The 26650-nt window shown below is 41.9% G+C and overlaps 1 long non-coding RNA gene across 1 annotated transcript; it reads right to left on the bottom strand.

Moving 5' to 3' along the window:
• Window positions 1-265: 265 nt before the first annotated feature.
• On the bottom strand, window positions 266-24582 carry LOC149525286 (uncharacterized). Its single transcript, XR_016348764.1, has 4 exons — window positions 24269-24582; window positions 16122-16214; window positions 3822-3931; window positions 266-2829 (listed from the first exon to the last, which is right to left on the bottom strand). It is a non-coding gene; the product is annotated as an uncharacterized LOC149525286 (long non-coding RNA).
• Window positions 24583-26650: the final 2068 nt, after the last annotated feature.

The following is a 26650-nucleotide window of genomic DNA, read 5'->3' as shown; positions in this document are numbered from 1 at the left end:
ATATAAATGTCTAATCCCTCTTTGAATCCTGCTGTGCTCTTGGCCTCAATGACAGCTGGTGGCAATGAGTTCTACACGTTAACTGTGCATTGTGCTATGCAACAGTCCAAAGGCAGTTGGTCAAATAATCAAGCCCCAGAATGTAGACTTGGCTTCCAAAGATGGACATGCACCCTCAGTCAGAACAGACAGTAGAGCACCCACCACGTCTTTTGTCTGCTTCCACCAAGTTTCTCACAGACAGGCATTGTTGAATGTAATTTGTATGGCTCTGTAGCAGAATGGCTTTTCCAGACTGCTCCTCTTGGGCACGCATGGCCATGGACTTTCTAGAATAACTGAAGAAACTATAAAAACAACCAGGAGTCTTGTTGTACCTTAGAGACCAACAGATTTATTAGGTCATGAGCTTTTGTGGGTAAAATCCACTTCATCAGATGAGTTGGAGTGGAAATTACAGAATTTGGGGTATATATAACAGCAAAAGAAGTTACCTCTCAATTGTAGGACCAGCGTTAATGTGGCTAATTAAGTCGGGGTGGATGTGTCTCATTCATAGCATTTGAATGAGGAGATGTGAATATGACATTTAATCTATCCCCAGAAATCTATTCCCAGAAATTCAATTCACTAATTGTAATCAAAATAGTGTTCAAAGTGTAGCACATTTATGATAAAAGGAACATGAAACAAGTAGTAAATAAAAATAACCCAGCACGCAGAATGCTCAGCCTAATAAAGGCAGGAAAGTAAGTTGATAGTTATTGCAGATGAGGTGGTGCAGTAGTATTTTACCACTGTGGGGCTTGGCTAAAATGTAAATGAAGTCAGAAGTGAAGAAATGTGTCCAAGGGTATGGCTACAGCACAAAGAAAACCCCCTAAGTGCTGAGTCTCAGAGCCCAGGTCAACTGAGTTGGACTTGGACCATGGAGCTAAAAATAGCAGAGTAGATATTTTGCTTGGGCTGGAGCCAAGGCTATGAAACCTGGCAATAGGGAAAGGTCTCATAGCCTGGGCTCCAACCCAAATGAGAATACGTACACTGCTGTTGCTACCCTTGCAGCATGAGCCCCAAGAGCCCCAGTCTATTGACCTGGACTCTGAGACTTGGTGTTTTGGGTTTTCTTTGCAGTGTAGACATACCCTGATTGTCTCCATCTTGTTCTAGTAAACATGAGTGTGCATATAAAATTACCTCAGTTTAGAAAGATTGGCAATGTCTGCTCAAAAGAGACTTGAGGCTGGAATAACAGGGGGAATGGTATAGACCAAGGATTAATTAAACAGATTAATGCCATGAATGAGTCAGCATCTGCCTTCTGTCAGAACTCAGCTTTCTCCAGGTTGGGTTGTCTCTGGCAACCTAAATAGCTTGTCTGGGACCAATAAGCTCTAACTAAGTGACTGTGCACCATGGTGAGACAGAAGAGCCAGCAGATTATCATTTAAGCCATGTAACAACAGAGCAGTGACCGCTCCATGTGTCCTACTCCCAGAGCTGCAGACCTGCTTTCTGTTCCAGTCCTTGCTCCAAGCCACTCCTGTTCCCACTCCAGCCCTAGTCTCTATCTTCCTCCATACATACTCTGGTCTCTGTCTTGTCTCTGGACCACAACTCCAATTCTGTTCTGATGCCTGACCAAAGGTGTACCTCCTGTCCAGGACTTCAGTTCCACTTTCTAGTTCTGTTCTGACTTCTGTGCTAAGTGTTGGCTTGTTTCCCTATTTCTCTGGTTCTGCTTTCTGGCTCTACTCCCACCACTAGGCATGACTCCATTCTGACCATTCAGTCACACCACCTTGGTGTGTGAGACTTTGAACATCCCTAACATAAGAAGGAACATTATCCCCAAAGCATGGAAGTCCCCTCTAGAAGGGCCCCAACAGAAACTCACCCTCTCAGATGTACTTGGGGTCCCACAGGAACTATGGACTCAGGTCACTGTGTTATGTGACCAGAATCCCATCCCTCAGGTTTAGATACAAGCCCTGGCAGTGGCTCCTGTCTCCTCCTTCTCCAACTCTCTCATCCACATCCCAGCAGTCTGAGATGCTCCTACCCATTAGTTTAATTGGGACTGTGCTAAGATTTGTGGGTTCCTTAAGCAATACTGTCTCCTATCGTCATGTGGTAGTCACAGTTGTACCCCATGAATTGGTCCAAGGTAGGATTAATAACTAATCTGCTCACAAAAGAGGCCCCAAAATGAGTGTCCACACTCCTGGAGGGCTCCAATCTTCTCTTTGAAAACTTCAAGAACTATGTAGAAAAAATGGTGGGCATCTTTGATTGCCTTAAATAAGAATGATCCTCCACCAGGATCTCCAGACTATCACTAAATATGCAGCTGAATTTCTGTCTGGCCACAGACATCCACTGGATTGAGGCTGTGCAGCGACACCACGTTAGGCAGGGAGCCAATGATTATCAAAGACAAACTAGCATGGGTGGAATCTCTGAAATTTAGGGATTTAATTGAGCTTTGCATTAGGACTGAGTGGGCCTAAGAAAGAATCACACTACCCAATCTTCTGTTGGCCAGAGCTTCCCCCCTATCTTCTATGGCCCCTGTTGGCCTACTAGACTCGGAACTGATACGACTTAACTGATCTAATCCCATCTCTCTGTTGACAAAAAGAGCTGTCATCAGGCATTAGGGTTATGCCTATATTGTGGAATACCTTCAGCATGTTGCAGCAGCATGCTCAGCAAAGGGTCTCAAAATATAATTATAAATGGGGACTCATCATTGAGCGGGTGTGTTTCCAGTGGCATCCTCCAGTAGTCAGTTCTTGGCGTACACTATTTAACAATTTTATCAATGATCTAGAAGAAAACACAAAATGATCATTGTTTACAGGTGGCACAGAATTGGGGAATGGTAAATAATGAAAAAAACCCACAACAACAATAGGTAATTGATATGGGTATGGAACACTTGGCAGGCTGGGTGCAAGAGCCTTTTAATATGGCTAAATGTAAATGTATACATCTAAGAACAAAGATCGTAGACAGTACTGACAAGATATGGGACTCTGCCTATGGGTGGATTAAGGTTTCCTGGGGCTCTAGGCCAGAGCAAGTGAGTGGCTCCTCCTTACCTCTTCCATTTGAGGTCTCACCACCGTTCTGCACCCTCTGCCTATGGCACTGCTCATGGCTCCAGCCATTTCTTCCACTACCCTGGATCCAACCCCTGTTCTATTCACAGTCCTCCTCCATTACCTTCCCCACTGTTGCCTCACAACTCCTTTGCTACTTTCTGGCTTCCCCATACCCACTATGTCCCCAAGACCAGAGAAGCTTTGTTCCCCTGCCATGGCCCAGGCCACAGTGGAGAGTGAGATCTTCCTCAGCTCTGAGGCTGCAGTCTTTAGTGAGAGCTTCTCCATTCTGAAGGCCACAGTGGGGGGCCTGGTTCTGGGGCTTCACCTGCCACTCCCCACATGTCTGCTGGAGGGCAGGCTTAGATGTGGGGGCTTCCATGCCATCCCTTGGCTTCTACTGGGGATAATTGGGGCACTGGGGACTTCCCTTGGTGCCCTGTGGCTTCTGCTGGGGAGTGAGGATTGAGGAGTGTGAGGGCTTCTCCTCTGGGCCCCCTCAAGTTAGCCAGAATCCCTGAGCATGGGTGCTGCAGGCCCAGTGGCTAATCTGACACTGATGGGAAGCTGTGATTCTAAAGAAGGATTTGAGGGTCATGGTTGATAGTCAGCTGAACATGAGCTCCCAGTGAGGTGCTGTGGCTAAAAGGGCCAATGTGATCTTCGGCAGCCTAAGTAGGGGAATCTTGAGAAGTAATAGAGAAATTCTTTTACCTCAGTGTTTGACACTGGTGCTACTGTTGCTGGAATCCTGTGTCCAGTTCTGGGGTCCACAGTTCAAAAAGGATGTTGATAAATTGTTTTGAGAAGATCCATGAGAATGACTAAAGGATTAGAAAACATGCCTTATAGTGATAAATTCAAGCAGCTCAGTCTATTTAGCTCAGACAAGAAGAAGGTTAAGGGGTGACTTGATTACAGTCAATAAGGCTACGTGTAAACTACATGCCTCCGTCGACGGAGGCATTTAGATTAGTTTATTTGAAAAAGGGAAATGAAGCGGTGATTTAAATAATCGCCGCTTCATTTAAATTTAGATGGCTGCCGTGCTGAGCCGACAAACAGCTAATCAGCTGTTTGTCTGCAGTCAGGGCAGTCTAGACGCGCCGCGGTCGACAAGGAAGCCTTTGTCGATCGGCGCAGGTAAACCTTGTCGACCACAGCGCGTCCAGACTGCCCCGATCTGCCGACAAACAGCTGATCGGCAGAGCGGGGCAGCCATTTAAATTTAAATGAATCCGCGATTATTTAAATCGGGGCTTCATTTCCGTATGCCGATCAGTCTACTCTACATGCTTCCGTCGACGGCATGTAGTCTAGACACACCCATAAGTGTCTACAGTCTAGCAGAGAAAGGCATGACACAAGCCAATGGCCAGAAGTTGAAGCTGGACACATTCAGTCTGGAAACAGGGCATGCAGTGAAGGTACTTAATCACTGGAACAATGTCATGAAGGTCAGAATTTTTCATCTCTGGCAATTTTTAAATCAAAAGTGGCTGCTTTTCTAATAGCTACCCTCTAGGAATATTTTCAAGGAAATTCTATTTGGGAGATCAGACTAGAGGATCACGATGGTCTATTCTGGCTTGTGACCTATGTATCCGTTACCTGGGAAACAATTTCATAAATTGTGTATACTGAGGCTGTCTGTCGGTAAGGGAGGTATAATACTTTTGCTCAGTAATAATGCTGATTGATTGCTAAAGCACTATGCCTCTCAACTCCACTGGAAGCTAGCGCAAACTCCCATTTATGATACAGTATCTTTCCAGAGCATCTCTTCTCCAAAAAGCTTTATAAGCATGAATTAATTAAACCTAACGGTACTCCCATGACATGAGAAATGTTATTGCGCCTGTTTTATACCACTTAATTGACTTGCTTGATGCCACAACTTCCAGTTCCATGTGCTGAGCACCAATTCCCACTAGGTCCCTCAGGCTGCAGCTGGCTGTGCATGGAAAGATCCCTAGATTCACACAGAGCCAGTAGCACACTTGCAATCCCGAATTTCAACAACAGCCTGAGAGACTCAGTACACTGTAAAAGATGTATATTACAAATGTATTGGAGCCTCCCCCTTTTTTATCCTTCTCAAAGTAGTGTGTTAGATGTATGATTCCCACTGATTTAGTTAAAATCAATGTGGATAAACGCTTGCCACCTGGGATAGGTTTCTCCTGCTTGATACAACATATAAGAAGCAGGGCCGGCTCACAACATTTTGGCACCTGAGGTGGGGAGCTCAAATGACACCCCATGCCCCCTCACTGCACCAGCAGTAGACACAATTTTCTACACTCTGGGTCCTAGTGGCGCCCCCCCTCCCCCTCCCCCACACAGTCTGCCACCTGAGGCGGCCTCCTCAGTTCGTCTCATGGTAAGGCCAGCCCTGATAAGAAGGTTTACTACTGATGACAGACATGCTCAAATTGTTGTTCAAATTATTCTTTTATTATATATTTATAACCCTATGATGACCTTAAACAATGTCACCTAAAGTATTTCACAGACTTGGAGAAAGAAGAGAAAATACACCTATTTTAAAAATATAGCCATCCCTCTGGTTAGATCCTCTGCTCTGAAAATACAAATCAGAGCCTACAAATCAATTCTGGTGTGCTAACTAAAATATCACATGAGAAGCAGGTAATGGAGTGCTTTGTGTGGGTTTTTTTCCTCATAGGAAAACTACTGCTAGACAAGCCAGTAAATTGCTAGCCAGGAAGGTTGTATGTGTGTGAGCTTTATCTGAAGAATCTTATAAATCTTTTCAAAAGACAAGACAATAGGATTTCTTGGTATGTGTTCTAACATGACACCCTTCCTCTGTTGCAATAGACGGTGCAAATTAAGTAATAGAGACAATGGAAGAGCCTTTTTTTATTCCCAACATGCATTAATGAATAGCATGACAAACAGAATCTAGCAAACAGACAAACAGAATCTAGCAAAGGGTTAAGACAAAATTTTATCACAGCAGGAACGCAATTTTTGAATGAGAGTATATCTTACTTTATTCATTGATTAGTTCCCTTTTACTGAAGCATAACCCATGTTCCAAAGTTGCCTTTCAATAGGCCTACAGCACTTTTGTCTTAGGAGTGCTTCCCTGATAACCTCTGAGATAAGATTAGCATACCCTGTCTCTCAGGTTTTTACTGTAAATAATGCTTTTGCAGACTGCACCTGCTTTCAGTGCTGATTTCAGAAACTCTTTGGCTCCTAGGAGTAGTGCTATAGTTGGGGGTGTCCTGGATTTAGGATGCAGGAAATATGATTCATTTTAAAAGAACCCTCAGACCTTGGACTGGTTCTGTGGGATTCCCACGTTTATTATGTTGAAAGATGTTGAACATATTGAATAAATTATACAATAGAGTTGAAAGTTTGGGATTTCCCTGTGTTAGACAATTGGTTACTATGGAGATTAAGATCATTGTTATAAAAAAAGTCGTAGCTCATTATAAAGAATACATTAAAAATATATTGAGTTTTGAGTGACTGTATTTACACACATGTGCTTGAAAAATTAAAAAAAAATGGTTACAGAGATTGGTAGATTGTAGGCATTTAAGTGTAGCTTTTAATAATAAAGGACCAGATCCTCAACTAGTCTAGAGTACAGTTTCTCCATCAATGGAGCTATGTCTGCCTAATGAATAGAACACTGTGTTGGGCTTCGCAGACCTGGATTCTATACTTGGCATTACCAGTGGCCTACTGGGTGATCTTGGGTAGGTCACTTCACCTGTCTGTGCCTCAGTTTCCCCACACATAAAAGGGATACAGTGATATCCTGCCTGGAGCTTGGTCCTGCCTTGAGGGCAGGGGGCTGGACTCGATGACCTCTCGAGGTCCCTTCCAGTCCTATGATTCTATGATTCTATGATATTGATGTAAAACACTTTCATATCTACCAATAAAGTGCTAAATAAGAGCTAGATATTATTTATACTAGCTGGAGATTTAGCTTGGAACCTCCATCTATTTATGGCAATACCAGTGTTTTTATGTTGAACTCTATTTTTCAGTAATGTGTAATTTCCCTGTAAAATTTCTCTTGGTAATGAAACTTTGTATAAGGGGGGAGCTAGATCTCCAGCTGTGAAGTCAATCTGGCTATACCAATTTATAGCAGCTGACAATCAGGCTCAGAGTCTGTCATTTGTTTTTAAAGACATTTTGGAAGTAATTATTTATTACGTGTTCTAATATGTACTTTCCTGGTAGACTGCAGACTATAGGTAGTTACTTCAGACTACAGTCAAATTGTCACATTTTGAGGACACTTGCAGAAAGGCACTTGCATAACAATCTGCATTTGCATGTAACAGTTACTACTTTTATATGCAGTTTTCTTTTCCAAACAAATATGTTTTGAGCAAATGTGAATGAATGTTCTTGTAAATATTATGCATGTACTTTTAGAGGCTTCTTTGGAAATTTGTCACTTAATGCATTAAGTATGTATTACTTAATGCATTTGCAGTATGTTTTTGCTACATGCAAAATGCTAAAGTCTATGAGGTAAGACACACAGAAGTGGCCATTAAATAGGAGCGCCAATTTAGAAAAAAAATTATGACCCCTGTGGAATTTCTTATTGGATTGAACAGGAGATATTGCTCCACCTCTTACAAATTTCATTGTTGTCCAGAGGTCAAAATGTTATTTTAAATTGCAAGTTGCAACTGTACATATGTCGATGAAAAGTATTTAACTGTTTTTAAATTTAAAATCGCCTTTATTCCACAAATGAAAATAATATTAATGGCTGCAACAAGGGATTCAAGGCAGAAAATTCTGTGCTTAAACCATCTTCTTTTATAAGGCATGTGAAAGTATTATTCAGAATTAGGCTCACAGAATTTTGGCGATGCATAGGACTCTAGTTCAAACTATGTGTAAAACAACTTCATCAGTGAACTTTCCCATGCTAGAATTTTGACACTGTGCTTCCCTTTGTATTGTGAAATCTATTTGTTAAGACTATTTCCCAGCCTTGCTTTGGATATGTATTTCCCATGGAACCCTGCCCTTTATATTAGAGGTGAATAATTAGATCATAAGGTTTAATATTGTTATGCAACCTGCCAAGGTTTTGCACACTTTCACCTGTGAAAGGTGTTGTTGGTCACCTTAATGATTGTGTAACACTGAGTCTTATTTTTCCCTTGGGAATCAATCTTAGGGAAGCATCATTCATTCAATGTGTGACTTTTCTTTGAGAGTTTAATAAGTGTCCCCGAAGACAAAAAGTTGTATTGTAAAACTAGACCGACAAAGTCTCTCACACCTTAAAAATGGGTTCCACTCCTTTTTGCTTAAGGAAAAATTAAAAACAAAACAAAAAAGTACATTTATGCCCAAAAGGGATTTCTCACTGCATTGAGGATATATATATATACACTATCAACCTACACAAATCACACTAGAGACTTAGTGACGTTAGCTTCTGTGTAACACGAAAACCACACTTTTGTCATAATGATTTTAATGGGGTTTGCAGTATTAAATCCTCTTTGAAAAGCTCTTTGTACTAGGATTACCTTAATTTAATACTGTGTCAAAAGGCATAAACATGTAGGGAAATTGACTAATACTTTTTGGCCCATTTTTCTGGTTCTAAATGGCAGTGGACTGTGTCTGTGAGGGTGTGAAAGTTATTGGGTGAGTCAGAGAGACAGTGGGAGGATTAAACTGGTACTAAAGATATTCAGACAAAATCAGGGTTATTCCAGAAATTAGTGATGGTCGTGTACCACAGAAGCAATGCTTTGTCTTTGCTCCACCTACACTGTAACCTAATCTTAATAACCCATAGTGAACATTCTATTATACAGAAATATCAAGGGATGTAACCCTCTAAGAACAGCTATTTGTAGAGATGGCAATAACTCTTCACATACATGGTGTAAAAGTGCTATCTCTGTTTGGCTGATTTATTCATACTACCAAACAATTGCTCCCCTCTGTCTCATAGCCATCCCCACTGCCTGGATAAACACAAATGCCTGTAGAGAAAGCGGGGTTTATTTTTCCATGGCTGCCTTCAGGAGAATAAAGATTGTAGCCTTATTAACCTAATTATAGTTACAGGTGTAGGTTTTAAGCAGTAGTAGGAGACTATATCCCAAAGAGAGTGAAAAAGTTGTTGCTGTCTTCAGACAGAAGATACACGTGCATGAATAAAATCTCATTTCTACATGTTAACACTTAATTTGTCACTGTTTCTGATGGAATGATTTGTTACCATGCAGGTGGGGGGAGCCCTGCAATTTCACTTGACTGCAGAAATTTACTTGAGATTTATACCAGAATCTTTCCTAATGATAGAATTCACTCCTGAGATCCAGAGGGTGAGTTTTGTGTCAGATATTCTGCCTTCCCTGGAGATAAGAAAATTCCACTGAAGTGAATGGGAGAGCTGTATTTAGAATTATAGGGTTGGAAGAGACCTCAGAAGGTCAAGTCCAATCCCCTGCTAAAATCCCAACTAAATAATCCCAGCCAGGGCTTTGTCAAGCTGGGACTTAAAAACTTCTAGGGATGGAAATTCCACCCACTCCCTAGGTAACCCATTCCAGTGCTTCACCACCCTCCCAGTGAAATAACTTAAAAAAAGAGTGGTCATGTAGCATCTTAGAGACTAACAATAAATATATATATATAGGGCACAGCAACACATCTGAAGAAGTGGTTTGTGCCCACTAAAGCTCATGATACATATATATTTTTTGTTAGTCTCTAAGCCCTGGTCTACACTAGGACCTTATTTCAAAATAACACACCCAAGTTCGAATTTATAAGCGCTGCATCCATACTACCAAGCCTATTATTTCAAAATAATGAGCTGCAGAATTCAAATTGTGTACTCCTGCTTTTCATCAGGAGCAATGCTAATTCTTAAATAGTAATTTCAAAATAGCAGTAGTGTGGACACTTTGGTGCTGCTAATTGGAACTAATTACTCCCCAGAGTAATTCAAATTAATTACTCCCCAGTGGTTCCTGGGGCTCTAAGTCTGCAGTAATGTGTCCACATTCATGGAGCCTGCCTCAGACTAATTTCAAGTCTTCCCCGTAGTATGGACACGCTAGTCTGAATTTGTTAAATCTGGAGTTATTAAGTTGAATTTAATAATTTTGAAATAGTTTCCTAGTGTAGACATGGCCTAAGGTGCTACAGGACCACTCTTTTTTGTTTTTAGTTTTTTTAAAAGTTATAGACTAACACGGCTACCCCTCTGAGGCTCCAAGTGAAATAGTTTTTCCTAATATCCAACCTAGATCTCCTCCACTGCAGCTTGAGATCATTGCTCCTCCTTCTGTCATCTGACATCTATTTGTGTGTGTATGTGTCTGGGGTGAGTGAGGGGGAGATATGGCTCAGTAATCTAATGTGGAATCAATACATAAAGGGTTTAGATGTATGACGTCTATTCATGTTAACAGGATAATAATTCTCTGTCTTTTGACAGGTGAACTGACTCTTAAAAATCACCAGGCTGGAAAATTGCTAAAATATTTTAGATATGTAAAATGATGGAAATATTAGGGAATGGAGACTCATGACAGTAACTGAAAGCAAAGTGAGAAAATGAGCACTACTGTTAGGAACTTGATGGGAAACTAGGATATTATCTTGATCACACTGACCATTCATATTCTATAGTCTGTATTCCTTCCTCCTCCTCCCCCTCCCAGCAACAATACTTACAGATAATCATATTATGTCTTTATGGGGAAAAGTTTACAGGCTGTCCCCGGGTTACATGGATCCGACTTACATCAGATCCCTACTTACAAACGGGATGAGGCAACCCCGCACTAGCTGCTTCCCCCCAGCAGACCAGGGAGACGCGAAGCTAGCGCCTCCTCCCCCCCCCCAGCAGACCAGGGAGACGCAGAGCGGCTTTTCTCAGCAGACACCTCAGCTTGAGAATAAAGGACAGGGGGTATGTCTACACTACCCCGCTAGTTCGAACTAGGAGGGTAATGTATGCATACCGCACTTGCTAATGAAGCCCGGGATTTGAATTTCCCGGGCTTCATTAGCATAAGCGGGGAGCCGCCATTTTTAAATCCCCGCTGCTTCGAACCCCGTGTAGCGTGGCTACACGGGGCTCGAACTAGGTAGTTCGGACTAGGGTCCTATTCCGAACTACCGTTACTCCTCGTGAAACGAGGTGTACCGGTAGTTCGGAATAGGCACCCTAGTCCGAACTACCTAGTTGGAGCCCCGTGTAGCCGCGCTACACGGGGTTCGAAGCAGCGGGGATTTAAAAATGGCGGCTCCCCGCTTATGCTAATGAAGCCCGGGAAATTCAAATCCTGGGCTTCATTAGCAAGTGCGGTATGCATACATTACCCTCCTAGTTCGAACTGTTGTTGTTCGTCCATCGTATTCGAAGAGGACCTTGACATCTAACAGGTTATGGACTGTTCATGGTGTGTCCGCAAATGGCTGATAAGGCCGATACGGGCACGGAATGTTCTACCACAGGTCGGGCAGACATGTGTGGGCACCACTGTTGCAGCTTTTGCAACTCTGGCTTTACGGAGTGCTCGCTTCTCTTGTGCTATGGTTGTCCTTCTGGCTTCAGATGTTTGACAGCCTTGGTAGATCAGCGTGTGCCATGTTGATCGGTCTTGTGCCAGGGTCTCCCAGCAGGTGGTGTCAATATCCAGGGACTTGAGAGAGGCTTTAAGCGTATCTTTGTATCGCTTCTTTTGTCCCCCGTGCGATCGCTTCCCTTGAAACAGCTCACCATAGAAGAGCTGTTTAGGGATGCGATGATCTGGCATCCTTGCAACATGGCCTGCCCAGCGTGTCTGAGCTTTCATCAGCAGGGTGTAAACTGACGGCAGACCTGCTCTAGAAAGGACTTCTGTGTCTGGCACCTTATCCTGCCACCGGATCCTCAGAAGTCTGCGAAGGCAAATCGTGTGGAAGTGGTTCAGTTGCCTAGCGTGCCTCCTGTATACAGTCCAAGTCTCACTGGCGTACATCAGGGTAGTTAACACTACTGCTCGATAGACTTTAAGCTTTGTAGCAAGACTTATTCCACGGCGGTCCCACACTTTGGTCAACAGTCTGCCGAACGCAGAGCTTGCCTTGGCGACTCTGCAGTTGACCTCGATGTCAATTGTCACTGAGCGGGAGAGGGTGCTGCCAAGATATGTAAATTGGTCCACTGCTTGCAGCTTTTGTCCCTTCACTGTGATGGTGGGCACTTGATGCTGAGCTTTTGGAGCTGGCTGGTGCATCACTTCGGTTTTCTTTGTGTTGATGAGAAGGCCGAAGTTGTCGCATGCTGCTGCAAATTTGTCCATGCTGGCTTGCATTTCCTGCTCTGATCCAGCATTCAGGGCGCAGTCATCAGCAAAAAGGAGATCTCGTAACACAGTCTCTTTTATCTTGGTGACAGCCTGGAGTCTTCGCAGGTTAAACAATTTCCCATCGGTCCTGTATCTCAGTCTGATTCCCAAGGAACTGTTCTGAAAGGCGTCTGACAGCATGGCTGAAAACATTATGCTGAACAGGGTCGGTGCCAGCACACACCCTTGCTTGACGCCGTTTGTGACGGGAAAGGCCTCTGAAGCTTCTCCATCATCCAAAACACGAGCCGTCATGCCGTCGTGGAACTGACGTACCATCAAGATGAATCTGTCAGGGCACCCAAACTTCGACATGATGCGCCACAGACCTTCGCGACTGACAGTGTCAAAAGCCTTGGTGAGATCCACGAAGGTGGTGTACAGTTCACGATTCTGCTCTTGACACTTCTCTTGAAGCTGTCGGGCTGCGAAGATCATATCCACCGTGCCACGCTCTTTGCGGAAGCCGCACTGTGTCTCGGGTAATAAACCCTGTTCCAGGTGGTTAATCAGACGATTCAGCAACACTCGTGCAAGGATCTTACCTGCGATGGAAAGCAGTGATATTCCTCTATGATTATCGCAAACTTGTCGATTTCCTTTCCTCTTGTAGAGGTGTACGATAGACGCGTCTTTCAGTTCCTGAGGAATAGATCCTTGATTCCAGAAGGACTGGAACAGCTGAGTGAGTTTGTTGACAAGCACTGCACCACCACCCTTATAGACTTCCGCTGGAATCGCATCAGATCCTGGGGCCTTGCCACTGGACAGCTGGCTGATGGCCTGTAAGGTTTCAGTCTCTGATGGTGAGACATCCAGGCTGTGGTTGATATCCGCCTGGGGCATTCTATCAATCGCCTCGTTATTGATGGAAGATGGGCGGTTCAGTACGGATTGGAAGTGCTCAGCCCAACGCTGTAAAATCAGAGCCTTCTCAGTAATGAGAGTTGCACCATCTGAGTCCAGTAGAGGGGAACTCCCTGAGGGCTGAGGTCCATACAAGGATCTAAGGGCTTCGTAGAACCGTTTGGCATCGTTTCTATCAGAAAACTTCTGGATTTCATCTGCTTTGGCACTCAACCAGGAGTCCTGCATCTTACGAAGCTTGTTCTGTACGATCCTGCGAATGTTGTTGAAGGCATTTTTCTTAGCTGTTGACGATGGGTCATTCTGGTGAGCACGGTGAAGGCGATGCTTTTCAGCAAGTATGGCCTTGATCTCTTCATCGTTTTCATCAAACCAGTCCTGCTGTTTCCTGTGTGAGGGTCCAAGAACCTTTAGTGCAGAAGAGTGCACAATATCCCGGAAGCGTTCCCAGTCCTTCTCAGCATTTTCCTCTAATTGCAGCTCTAAAAGTTGGTTGCCAAGATCTTCTGCTAGTAAAGTTGCTGTGTTGGGGTTCCTCAGTCTACTGACATTGATCTTTTTCATCACAGCTTTGTTTCCCTGCGGACGTCTCTTTGGCTTGATGCGAAAGCTTAATTTGGAGATGATAAGTCTGTGGTCAGTCCAACAGTCAGCACTCGGCATGGCCTTGGTCACCCTTACATCCTGTCTGTCTTTCCTCCGCACAATGACATAATCAATGAGATGCCAGTGCTTAGAGCGTGGGTGCATCCAGGACGTCTTTTTGCGAGTGGGCAGGCGGAAGATGGTATTGGTGATGATCAAATCATGAGCCGCACATGTCTTCAGTAATAGTAGGCCATTGCTGTTACATTTACCGATTCCATTTTTTCCAATGACGCCATCCCAGGCAGTGTGATCAGATCCTACTCTCGCGTTGAAATCGCCAAGTAGAATCAGCCTGTCAGTGCGCTTCACGGATGAGAGTAGGGCATCGAGATCTTCATAAAACTTGTCCTTTACTTCATCCGGATTCGTCATTGTGGGCACGTAAGCGCTGATCAGTGTGGCTTGCTTTCCTCTCGGTAGTGGAAGATGCAGTGTCATGAGTCGGTCATTCACGCCCTTGGGAAGACTGGCAAGTTTGCGGACAAGATGATTCTTAACCGCAAAGCCAACTCCAGATTCACGACGTTCGTCACTGCTGCGTCCACGCCAGAAGAATGTGTAACCACCTCCTGTTTCCATGAGCTGACCTTCATTTGCTAGACGAGTTTCACACAGTGCCGCAATATCGATGTTAAATCTTGTGAGCTCTCTGGCGACCAGGGCTGTTCTTCTTTCTGGGCGGTCTGCTAAAGGGTTGTCCTGAAGCGTGCGTACGTTCCATGTGCCAATAGTGAGTGGTGTCACCTTGCATTTTGTTCGAAATTTTATTGTTCGACCGCATGAGATGGGATCCCCTCCAGCCGCGGTAAGCTGGCCAGGGTTCTGTGAAGCAAACAATGTTTAGGGCACCTTTTCTAGCCCCTTCCTCTTACTACGGAGGTGAGCAGTGCAATCCTAAAGAGGGCTGCTCAGTCACTCAGGTAGACGCCGAATCCAGCTGTTGCTTCCACCAGCAAGAAGACGACCATTAGACCTGAGCCTCCTGTGTGCAGGTCCGCGGCTACAGCTCCCAGTGTATCCACACCTGCTGCTTCGTCGCTCGCCCGTCGCCACAGGACTTAGGAGATGTCGAGATGTCAAGACTTGCGCGTGAATTGGATTAAAGTGAGGGAGAGGTGCACATAGTCAGCCTCACTCTCTCTTCCCAGATTCCATCTTACTCCAATGGCAGGACTAAAGTCGAGACGGTTGGAGATGGGCTGGGCTAGTTCGAACTAGGAGGGTAGTGTAGACATACCCTGAGGGAAGTGAGGCGTGGGAGAATAAAACTGAGCTCTGGAGAAATGTTTGGCTAGAGTTTCCCCTACAATATGTACCAGTTCCGACTTACATACAAATTCAACTTAAGAACAAACCTACAGTCCCTATCTTGTACATAACCTGTGGACTGCCTGTACTTCAAAATGTGGGAAAATTCTTCACATATTTTATTGTAAAGGCAAAACATAAGTAATCAAGTATGGTCTTCACTGCAACGTTGCATGCAAGTTTTATAGGTAGCAGTTGCTATCATCTAACTACACATTGGTTGTACCAAATGTCTTTGATTGTTAGCCAGTTCTCAACACATTTCCCTGTGCCCAAGGAGCAATTATTTTTATCCACAGATGCAGATATGTAAACACAAAACTGTTTCATTTGCAATTGCAATTGGATAAATGAGAGCAATTGCTGAGGCAGTTTGTCAAAATGTAGCCCTTCCATTTAGTTTAAGAAGAAATTTCTTGTAATTATTAACATATTTTGATTGCATTCATTGAACAGAATAGATTCCCTCTGTGAGTCAGTGATACGACTCCTTTAAATTCCATTAGTGACTACTCAAAAATCTAGTTTAGCCCAGTAGGCCTTTATTTCAAATACATTCAGTTCAAACCCTGCTGGGATCATATTTTCATTTAAAATGTTTCATATATTTATTTCTGTTCATGTTAAATGGATCACTTTGTTAGCAACATTTATTTTTATCCTCACAAAATACTTCACATTGGACAACAAATTGCAATAGCGCCTCACTTAAGATTTTGAGTAATTGCAGAGCTTTAGGGACCACATCTAGCTGCTTGAAGGTGCTGTGTGTCAGACCTTATGGAAGGAATGAGTCTTACATTACCTGTTGTCTCCTGGGAACCCATTTCTTCCCCAAGCTGGTCATCTCAAAATATCTCTCAGTTATCTTTCCTCTAGTGCCAGTTCCTGTCTCCTACTGCACAGGAAGAGAACACAGCAGCAGTGAAGAAGAAAGCCACAGAGAATTATTGGCACAGAGCTCAGAATGATTGTGCACACTGAGGGCATGTCTACTCTGAGGGAGAACTGTATAGCTGGAATTGATGTACCTTAAATCAAATTTCTCCGGTAGGTCCACTGTGGGAGGTCAATAGGAGAGTTTCTCCTGTTGACTTCCATTACTCTCATGATCCCAGGTAATGCTAAGGTTGTACCTGTCAGAGTTTGATTTAGTGGGTCCTTACTAGACCCACTAAATCGAACCCTGAAAGATTGATCTCTGGCATGTCAATATCCAGTTAAGTATAGACAAGGCCAGAGAGTGGTAGCTGGTTAAGGTGGGCCAGATGAAGAAGCTTCCATAAAGGGGAATGGCAGAAAGAGAAAAGGAATGGGGAAAGACAAGAAAAAGAAGGTGCTTATGTTAGAAGATATAAGGGGGAAGATACTCAGGACAGGTATACCCTTCTTCCTCAGTATTTCACTACACAGTGGTTAGGATAAGTATACTCCCCAGTTTCATTAAGGCAATTTTGAATTTTCAGCTAAAGATACCAAAGATTTTCAATAAATGAATGACTTGCAAGGTCTTCCCACCCTTCCTATCTCTCTCTAGGTAAGTATTTATAGCGTGCTGAAACATCATTGTATCTAGGCATGATGAAAGTACTTTGTATTCTGTAACCTGTTCTATCCAAAGACCTCAAAGTGTTTGCTTTGCAAACATAAATTTAGCTTCAGAATACCTGGTGTGGCAGATAAATATCCTCCCTATTTTATAGATAAGGCAGTTGAGCCAGGGATAAGCTTATGGTCAAATTTTCAAAGGTGGCTGCTAATTTTGGAAGCATTGATTTTTGGGTATTAAGTTTAGAACCTACATTAAAATCCTGGTACCATGGCTTCAATATGACCATCATTTCACCCTTACATGGTCATTTTCAGAGTTTCCAAGCACCTGAAGCGTCTATTGATTCCAGTTCAAATAAGCTTAGTCTTAGTAAGTTAGGAAGACTAGAAGCAAATTGCCAACCCTTATTATCAAAGATTGGAAATAAAAAAATGTTCATACCAGAAATGTGCCAGCATACCTATTTATAACTAGAAGGCCTTTTTTGCCCAAAAAGTTGAGGAAAGATTTCATATATCTATATATCTATATATATATTCTTATATTAATTAGAATTCATGGTTATAAGCATTATTTTTAAGTAAAATATACTGAATGTGAGAAAGGATTGTATTGTGCAATTCATAGGAACGATATGTTACTAATTAATCCCTAGTACCCTGATGTCTTTTTTGTTTGTAATCTCATGAGAAATATTCCCATAAGCATAACTAGAAGGAACACACCTCTACATCTTTGGTACTGCAGGAGGATTTTAACCAGAAGAGTTTTTTTTTCATTTTAAGGCCTTGAGCCAAGTTTTCCTTTTACACTTTTCTGTCTCTAATCCTAAATCATTGTAACCTAAAACCTAGGGGCAAATTAAATAGAAATACCCAGCCAACAAAAAGCTGGGCTAATTAACTTTCCTAGTTAGGAGCCTGGCTTGTCTTTTTTCCTCCATGGACATAGTAAACTCAGTTCAAGCTGTGCAGTCTCAGCAGATTTAGTTTCTGCCTCAGTGCCAACTATGTTAAAACTACCTTTTTATTAGTTTTGTTATTTCACATAAACAACTGCAGAAATGCTACCTTCTGAGACCTTGATCCTACACGTAGTCTTACATTTGAATAACTTTATGCAGGTAAGTGGTCCTATTTTATTCACCTGCATTATTGTGTGGAGAATCAGGTTTTTATTGTACAACTGTAAAACACAGCCAGAACCATGAGTTCAAAGTTACCCGAATTTTCTCTATTATAGTTCAAGGGCTTGAATCTCATTTAAGTATAGCTCTTTTACATTGTACTGACCTTCATGTGAATGAAAGTCAGGCCCATAGTTTATATATAGTTTATATATTTCACTGGTGTTTTATTTGGGTTAGTCTATGTCAGTGATACTCATACTGAAGCTTTTAAGCAGTAAATGGCTCTTTAATGTGTATCCTGCAGCTTTTTGTGACAAATGATATTAAAACATCATGTGATTTATTTATTAACCAGTCTAAGTTATTAAGCAATCACAATGATTTTACTGCATTATTAACCAATTAAATCATCATTTTGCAATGTATTAACTTATTTGCTGTGAGAATATATGTCAAACTGCTTAAATATGAATAGTAGTCTAGTAAATGAACCAATGAATTCACACGACTATGGCTGTTGGTTAATGTTGATTGCTAATTTGGCTTCTGAATCACTGAGGTCTAAGTATCCCTGGTCTAGGTCTTGCTACTTAGGAGTCTGCATGTTGCTCTAGAAAGTCAAATACTATTTTCTGTGATGTAATTTTTCTTTAAAAGATTTTTCAAGTATTTAGGGCTTGATGTTGGTATTGAGTGCCTCCTATGATGATCTTCCAATAGGACACTGTACCCTACTGGACATCCTGCATTTTTCAGGATCAGGCCTCTGACATTGCAGCTAGGCTTACTATGATTTTTTAAGTTACAGTATATTCAAAATCAATATCTTGTAGTTTTATCGTCTTTTTGAAATGCAAGCCTCCTGCACTTTTCTCAGAAGAGATGATTTTTCTTAATATTTCATTACGCACACTAAGGAGCACAGTGGTGAGTAGATGGAATTTGTGCAAAGTACTGTACAAAATCAGACAGCAAGCCATATTTAGTTGTACTGATGAAAAAAGAAATCACGAAGAGATGATAGAGTTAGGGCCAAGCTGCAAAACAATAATCACAATTAGTTAATATTTTTAAAATATTTATTTAGCACTTTCCTCACTGTCCTTCACCTACTCTATACTTCACCTACAGACAACCTATACTAAATCCTGCAGCTAAATCGTCTCAGCATAGGTAAGCATTAGTGCTCGCATAATTACAGAAAGGGAACCCAATGCAAAGAGAAGTTAAAGTCCATATTTTTAAATAGTCTCTAATTTTTGGGACCATGTTATTAAATTGTCCAGCATTAGATACTCAAGGTCTGATTTTCCATAGTGCTGAGGCGAGCAGGTAAAAAAAAAAAAGGGGGGGGGGCGGTGAGGGAAGGGGAGGAGGGGGAGTGGCTTGTGGCAAGGGTTTGCCAAATTGTGCAGAAATGTGTTTCCGATCTCCTGCATTCCCCCAAATCATTGAAATATCATTTTTAAAGGAAGTTTTGAGTAGCTTTGAAATCAATGGGATCTCCCCTTCCATATGGACCATTGGGCACCACAAAACCGAATCACTCAGAATAAGAGGCTGCTTTTTAAAATTGTGTGGTCCTAAGTAATTAGCTAAGTAAATTGGAAATCTGTGGCAGAAACTGGAATAGAAACAAAATCAATATTGCTCCACTCCTAGACTTGTGCTTTCCCCACCGACCTGTCCTTCTCTCCAAACTCTCATCTTGTTCACATCAAGAATTTTGGATCAACCCATCATAAAGTTAGGGGACAGCCATTAAACTGGGATTGGATTAGTATTTGTGTTTGGGCTTGATTCATGCCATTTTTTGTTTAAAACAGTTATGCAATAAATACACATCTTTTAAGAGCAAAATTCTTTTCAATCCAGCTTCTGGATTTTTATCCAAAGGGTTGCCCTCTGGCATAATTTTCACTCATTTTGCACATGGAACTCTCACTGATTTCACAGAGCACAGAACAATGGCTAGATCTTGCAGACTGATTCATCCAGGTGCATCTGTGCACATGAGAGAGTCCATTTATAGGATTTAACCCCAGTTGCAGAATTTTGAAAGTGATCTGCAGGGCAGACAAGAGCTTCTGATTGGAAAGGAGAACTGAGCCTTTGTTTTCCATTGCCATTTCCAATACAAATTGTAACTGCAGAATTAAATAATTTGAGACTGTTTGGCAAAAGGTATAGAAAACAGAGGTAAAGAGATATTGTATGATGAATAAAGCATTCGGGGCATGTCTATACTTACTGGAAGATCGATACTCCAGAGTTCAACCTTCTGGTGTTTGATTTAGTGGGTCTAGTATAGACCCGTAAATTAAACACAGAGGGCAACTACTGCCGGTGGCCAATACTCCTCCTCCTGCAATGTGGATGCCGCTCGTCTTAAGATAAGCCAACTCCAGCTATACATTTTGCTTAGGTGAAGTTGAGTACCTTAAGCTGACTGGCCTCAGTCCTCACAATTTTATTCTTACTAATTTTATACTTAAAAGTCCTACCAGTTGGCAAGGGAGAAAGATACATTATAAGGCCCCAGTGCTGCAAAGATTTACACTTATGCTTAATTTTACTCACTCTGAGTAATCCCATAAAGTTAAGCATGTGCAGAAACTTGGCAGTTTCAGGGCCTAAGTTGATATGGTGCAGCTTAGAATGTATTCTAGATGGCAGGCTCTGCAGAGGCATTTGCTATTTTCTCGCTCTAAATTCTTAAATAGCGACGAAACATAATATTAATAATATCATCATTGCTAAGGTATGGTCAGTGAAAATGTACCAAGGCATTAAGAATAAAATGCAAAATAGCTCCTTAATTTTTCAAAGGCAATTCCACCTGCCTCCTTTTCTCAATAAGTTTGTAAAACTTAGCTATAGATTTTTTTTTCATCCAAGGTGGCAGCAATAGGATAACATAATGTTTTAGAAAAGTTACTATTAGTTTCTGTCTCAATAGCAGGGAGCTTATTTCGAAATAGAGCACTTTTCCTCCAACTTCCCTTGTTCCTTGTACAATGAGGGTTACAGAAGTTGGAGTAAGAAGTCCGCCAGCTTCACAGTGTTTCAACGCTATTTCAAAATAACTGCTTGCTGTGTAGATGCAGACTAAGTTATTTTGAAATAATGTTACTGTGTAGATGTACCCTTAGAGTGGGAAAAGAAAGGGGCTCAACTTATTTAGCTTTTAAATAAGATCAAGAGGTGACTTGAGCACATTATATAAGTACCTTAATGGAAAGAATTTTCTGAGAACTAAAAGGTCTTTTAATTTAGTGGAGAAAGGCATAACAAAGACCAATGACAGGAGAGCATGACTAGATGATCTAATGGTTCCTTCTGGAATTAAAATCTGACTCTCTGAATTACAAACACAAAACATGCCTCTGAACTGAGCTCGACTAAGCACTGGCACCGTATATTATGATTAACAATATGAGTTTTGCCAAACTTTCAGGTATGTCAAGGTAAGAATGCGCCAGCTTTTCTGAAGAACGTGTCTGCTCTGACCTAGCATTTCATTGATGTCAATGGAATGTTAATGGATGCTGACAGCACAACAGGAGTGGGCAGCGCCAACTGTGAAGAAAGGGTTAAGAGAATGTCACTGGAATCAAATGTTGCCACAGGATAATGGTCACCTGCTGCTACATAAATGCTGAGGCGCTCATGGAAAATTAAACCTCAAGGCATGTTCATTTTCAAAGCTTACTGCACTCTTTTATTACAATGCATTTATTCCTACCTAAAGGGCTGTGGGTGCAGAAGAGTCAGAATTGTGGTATCATGTACCTGTGTATTCTGACTGGCCTGATGGCCAGGTGTACATCATTGCATGAGTTAGTTAAACAGAGATCTGTTAATCTACAATTATAGTTTTTAAAATGTAGCTTTAATAGATATAACAGTGTCCTAATGATGTAGGTAAAGCAGGGGTCTCAAACTCCCAGTCCATGGGCCAGTCCCAGCCAGAGCAATTGCACAATTTGGCCTGGGGCTCCCAGTGGACCGAGGCAGGGTCCTGTTGGTTATTAGCCCCATGCTCAGCTCCTTCCCTCCATCACCCCACCCTCTGCCCCTCATGGCATCCCTTCTCCCAAGCACAGAGCTTTGTGGTTCATTGGATGGGGATGCCCAAGAGCCTTGTGACTGCAGTGCACCGTGCACCTCCCCCCACCTCCATTCCCTGCGGTGGCAGGGAGTTTGAGACCTCTGAGGTAAAGAACTTGAAGATAGAAGTTCTAATCTTGGCTCTGGCACTGACATTCTCTGTGACACTGGTCAAGTTTATTTAATTTTAGGTGTCATTTTGGGTGTGTCTACACTGGATCTGGAGGTAAAATTCTCACTATGCAACATAAACATGCTAGCTCTGATTGATCTATTGCACTAAAAATAGAAGAGTAGCTGTGGCAGTATGAATGGTGGAATGGGTGTTTGAGTTAATACCCCGTGAAATAAATGGAGCAGCGCTCCTCTCCCAAATGTATTTTTTTCAGGCTCTCTGAAACTTCTGTCTGATATTGTCTTGGTTACATGTAACTTCATGTTTTCTAGATTTTCTTTGTAAATGTAAAACCTAGATAATTACTTATATGTGGTAGTGTTTCCTTATTTGAGGAGTCCCTATTGGAGCCATACTGCCTTGGGATGACATCCTGTTGGGTCCTGCACACTGAGCGGAACTGGACTAGGTTGGTATTTGGAATTGAGGGCCTCCAACAAATACGCTGGTATTGCAGGAAATGGCCTGAACAGGAAAGTACTCTCTTCTCTGATAAACTTAAAAAACAACAAATAGTCTGGTAGCACTTTAAAGACTAACAAAACATGTAGATGGTAGCATGAGCTTTCGTGGGCACACTTCTTCAGATGACCATCTCTGAGTCAGAACTGGGCCAGTGACCAAACATCAACCTGTTCTGCGGAAGGTGCCATATTCTAGAGGAGACATGGTACTGAAATCCTGAATATTTGTGTTTATTAAGAATCCTATAGTATTTTCCTCTAGTGTAGAGTTGTTAGCCTTGTTTCCTAGCAAAGTGCCTTCTTAGATAAATTACATTTTGTCCATGTTCCATTTCTGTTTACATTTTATTTGAATAAAAGATTCTGTTCAGATTCAGCCCAGAGACGGTTGCATTTCAATGATTGTGAGGTGATCCCTATTCATACCTTGTATATCTCTTTAAGGTCTTATTTAAAAAAGAGACTTAAGCATGTTTTTATATCTATCCCTATTCAGACTGACACAAATACGACTGTAAGTCTCACCAACTTCAAGGGGATTTAAGCACAGGCTTAATGGTCAGCATATGGTTAAGTGCTGTCCTGAATAGAGATGCTCTTTTAATTTGGGGGCGTATATGGACAAAATGTGTGTGGATTCTTTGGGAAGAAAGGCACCATAGTTTATATTTCAATTACTCTTTGGGCTGAAAGTCCACTATTACCGAATAAATAACACAGAAATATGTAAGGCTTTTATAATGATCACAGAATGTATGGGGTCCAACAGAGCTTTTAGCATTCATTTAAAAGTTGGAAAATAATGTGGAAAAATACCAGAAATGGGTTTATGGAAGCTGGCAGAAATCATTTGTAGAACTCGTATTAATTTAGAAAGTCTTATTATGTGCATATTTTTTTAAAAAGCTTATTTAAATAAGACTCTACAAAAGAAACCAAAATTATTAAAACAAAAGCTTTGAAGTTGAACAAATTCTCCTTCCAGTCCCAAAATAAGGTGGTGTTCTGGTTCAGGTTTAAAAAAGACAAAACCCTGGCTCTGTGGAGCTGAAGCTATTGTTAACTGAAGACTCACTCGGATGTGACCACATGTTGCAGCTGATATGTATCAGGGAGCCTCAAAAAGGCAAGTATCTTGAGGCAACCGAATCAGAATAGTTAGGGACAATGTGGTAAATTATAAATGGTGGTTCAGTCTAACCCCTGAACTGCTTGGCTTTTTTAGACTCATGCCAAATCCTTATCAGTAAATATGAAGCATGGTACATTGGAATTTAGCCATACAGTCTCTGTTAATGAGACAGTTACAGCTAAATTCTTTCTGCACGTGGAAAACCATATCTTAGTTATCCTGCACTCTCACTGCAGCTTTTTCAGGAAGCAAATGTTAGGGACTGAGGTGCTTATATAGGAAAAATAACTAATGAAGTTTGAAATAGTTCACATTTCAATAATAAAAATCTCATATTAGAGAAGGATACCATCATATTAGAACAGTAATGAAAATAATAGTTTAAATTACCTCAGAAAAAAGGAGGAGATCAGAAAACTTGGTTCATCTTGCTCAAAGCCCTGTAAAAAGGCTTAGGGCCTGTTTCTCCTCTCAAGCTGGTGTAAATCAGGAGCAATTCTACTGAAGCCAGTGGAGTCGTTCTAGTATAAAACTGATGTGGCAACTGAATTGGGACTTAAATTCTTTAGTATCTGCAACATTAAAGAGCATAGATCAAACTTATCTTGGGTGTAACTCCACTGCCTTAAATGGAGTTAGACTCTGAATGAATTTAGCTCTTTCTCTCTCTCTTTCTCTCTGTGTATGTATGTGTGAGTGTGTGAGAAAGAGAACTGACGTAAACTTCCTGTGAGAACTCTGTGTTCTGTGGCCAGGCTCTGCTGAGTAACAGAGAAAGGAGTCAGAGCTGTGATTATTTGCACTGACCAGAGCTTGTCTGGCTGGGCTGTGCTGTCTCCACACAGTTGGACTGCATCATGCTTGACACAGAAAGGGAGAGAGCAAGAGCAGCGATGGCTCCAGGATGTCGGGCCCACTCGGCAGGTTGATGAATGTTCTGAGCTTTAAGAGCTTGCCACCCAGGCCAGTTCAGCCCATCCACAATGAGTTACAGTTTCCCGATCTCCCTCCCAGCCCCTCCGCCCCCTTCCTCCCTTTTCTACCATGGCTGCTCACTACATAAACACTGCTGCTCTATCTTCAAAGCCCAGTCATCATGTCACTGTGTCAGTTCAGAGCTGACTGGGATCACCCTATTGCACGTCTGTTGCCAGCCAGGCCTCTCCAAATAAACAGGATTAGAACAGATTTCTATTTTTTACTTGAAGACTGTTCTCTCTTGGCTCTTTGGGAAAGAGCTGTGTTTTAATTAACGATAGGACAATACAAATTCAGTTAGAAGTTTCACTTGGGAATGTGACACATTTCCAATTTGTTTCTCTTCCCTGAGGTTATATTCTACCTCCTCCTGAGAGCTTTTCCACAGGGGAGTTGTCTGTCTGTGGGAAGTTTTAAAGAAGTGCACAATGCTGTCATCTCCTAGGGAAAATGTGTTTCAGTTCAGTAATGTTCCCACCAGCTTCTCTTTTCCTTTCCATGCATCTGTTTTCATTTTCTGCACATTTATACTTTAAAGATGATTTTCTCCCTTCCACATCCCTTCCCTCTCCCCCAGGAAGATGAATTTCATGTGTGTCTTGAAACAGAGTAAGAAACAGTAAATATTTATGGACACCAGGGGAAGGTTGAACTGTAATCCACTACTTATCCCTTGGTCTCTTATGCAAGGAATTAGCATTGCAAAATTTACATTAAAATTTCTGTTTTATGAAAATGCTATGCCTCACATTCAGTTAATGGAGCAAACTGTAGTATACCCTGGGCCAAATATGGGATGAGGCCTTTTAACAGTGTGAGACAAAATTAAACACACAAAATGCAGCTGAATGTGAAAGTTCAAGTGATGGGGAAATATGTATACTGCAGGTCAAGTTTTCCACAGATTTATTTTTAATGAATTCTTAGGATTTGTTAAAAAAAACCCCAACAATTTAAGTATACTCAGGAATACTGCACAGATAAAGGCATGAAGCCAAACACACACAACTTGTATGTAGGGCTTAGAAGCCTGAATGAAGCTCTATTAAAAATCCATTCTTTTATGTTTAAGTAAAAGCAACATAAAACGAGTGTCTGGGGGGAAGGGGATGGTGGAGAGTGGGAGGGGGACAGGCATAGCAATATAGACCCTTTAATGTCCTTATGCTGCAGAAGTGGAAACTCTTGTGGGATTCTCATCCAAGGCAGTGTTCTCTCCAATGACAACAGGGGGTCCAACAGAAGCATGCTGCTAACAAACAGGGATGGGGTGACTTGGGTCAGTATGGGTACATCTACACAGCAGCGTCATTTTGAAATAGAGCCCGTTATTCCAAAATAACTATGAGAGCGTTTACACAGCTAGTCTGTTATTTCAAAATAATTTTGAAATAACAGGTGGCTTATTTTGGTATTTGTAAACCTCAGTCCACGAGGAATAATGCCTCTTCTGAAATAGCTATTTTAGAATAGCAGTAGTTTGGCCGCTCCACTGCTGCTATTTTGAAATAGCTCCTCCCGAAGGCTATTCAAAGTAATTACTCCCTAGTGGTTCCTGGGGCTCTGAATTGAAGTAGTGTATCCACAATAGGGAGGCCTGCCTCAGTCTAATTTCCAGACTTGCCTGAAGTGTAGATGCACTATTTCGAAATAAGCTATTTCGGAATATTTCTTCCAGAATAGCTTATTCTAAAATAATCATGCCGTGTAGACATAGCCTATGGGAATACGAGGCTTCTTCACAGATTGCCCTGTGTCTCTGGCAAGGCCTGGTGAAACAGCAGTGTTTGGGAG

This window comes from Pelodiscus sinensis, chromosome 2, assembly GCF_052426305.1.
Source record: "Pelodiscus sinensis isolate ZL-2025 chromosome 2, ASM5242630v1, whole genome shotgun sequence".
Classification (NCBI taxonomy): Eukaryota; Metazoa; Chordata; order Testudines; family Trionychidae; genus Pelodiscus; species Pelodiscus sinensis.
This window is presented reverse-complemented; position numbering and strand designations above follow the sequence as displayed.